This window comes from Pristiophorus japonicus, unplaced genomic scaffold (genome assembly GCF_044704955.1).
Source record: "Pristiophorus japonicus isolate sPriJap1 unplaced genomic scaffold, sPriJap1.hap1 HAP1_SCAFFOLD_56, whole genome shotgun sequence".
NCBI lineage: Eukaryota > Metazoa > Chordata > Chondrichthyes > Pristiophoridae > Pristiophorus > Pristiophorus japonicus.
In genome coordinates, this window is record NW_027254467.1 from 1789754 (window position 1) to 1791094 (window position 1341).

The window sequence follows — 1341 nt, forward strand, 5'->3', positions numbered from 1 at the left end:
TCGTGGGTCCGAGCCCCACGTATGGTGATTGCATTTCTTTTACTTTAATGCAGCATTCATGGAAAAACATCATCAATTAACCCACAATCTTCTTTTGCACAATTAAAAAATGCTAACTGAAGGAACTCCATAATTCAAGTCTGTGAGATACTCAATCATGATTTCTATAATCATTAATCCACCCACAACATTTGACATACGTCAAGGATCCCACATTTGCCAAGCTCGGGTAGCTCAGTCGGTAGAGCAGGAAAGTCTTAATCTCAGGGTCGTGGGTTCAAGCCCCACGTTGGGCGAATAAGTTTTGTTAAACCTTTATGTTGCATTCACGGGAAAACATCATTAATTAACTGATCAATTAGAGAGGCTGGGTCCGTTTCCTTTGGAACAGAGTATTTGTCCTCCAGGATCGATAGTTTCCTTGCTGAATCACAATAACCAGACACTATATCTCCCTCTGGATGTTCGCGCGTCTCTCGTACATTCCCAGTCGTGTGATTGCCCCTTTTCTTTTCTCCAATTCAATCCATATGGCCTCGTTCCAAAATCTGTCTATCTGCACCTTAAATATATTCAATGACACAGCCTCCACAGCTCTCTGGGGCAGAGAGCTCCAAAGATTCACCACCCTCTGAGAGAAGAAATTCCTCCTCATCTCCGTTGTAAATTGGCGACCCTTAAACGTTCAGGGAATAATCTGTTATGGGGAGAAGCCATGATCGTATTGTATGGTGGAGCAGGCTCGAGGGACCATGTGGCCTACTCCTGCTCCGACTTCTTATGTTCTTATGACACCTTTTTCTGAAACTGTGTCCCCAAGTTCTAGATTCCCCTACAAGGGGAAACATAGAAACATAGAAAATAGGTGCAGTAGTAGGCCATTCGGCCCTTAGAGCCTGCACCGCCATTCACTATGATCATAGCTGATCATTCCCTCAGTACCCCTTTCCTGTTTTTCTCTCCATACCCCTTGATCCTTTTAGCCATAAGGGACATATCTAACTCCTTTTTGAATGTGTGGGTTAATTCCCGTGAAAGTAACATAAAAGTTTAAGGAAAATAATTCACGCAAGGTGGGGCTCGAACGCATGACCTTAAAATTAAAAATCTCATGCTCCACAGACTGACCTAGCCAGGCTTGCCCACATTTCCTTTGTCAATGGTGAGGCCTAGGATGTTGATGTGTATTAGTCAAAGGAACATAAGAAATAGGTGCAGGAGTCGGCCATACGGCCCCTCGAGCCTGCTCCACCATTTAATAAGATCATGGCTGATCAGATCATGGACTCAGCTCCACTTCCCCGCCCGCTGCCCATAACCCCTTAACCCCTTATTGTTTAA

The 1341-nt window shown here is 44.4% G+C and overlaps 1 non-coding gene across 1 annotated transcript; it reads left to right on the forward strand.

Moving 5' to 3' along the window:
* Positions 1–223: 223 nt before the first annotated feature.
* trnak-cuu (transfer RNA lysine (anticodon CUU)) lies at positions 224–296 on the forward strand. Its single transcript has one exon. It is a non-coding gene; the product is annotated as a tRNA-Lys (tRNA).
* Positions 297–1341: the final 1045 nt, after the last annotated feature.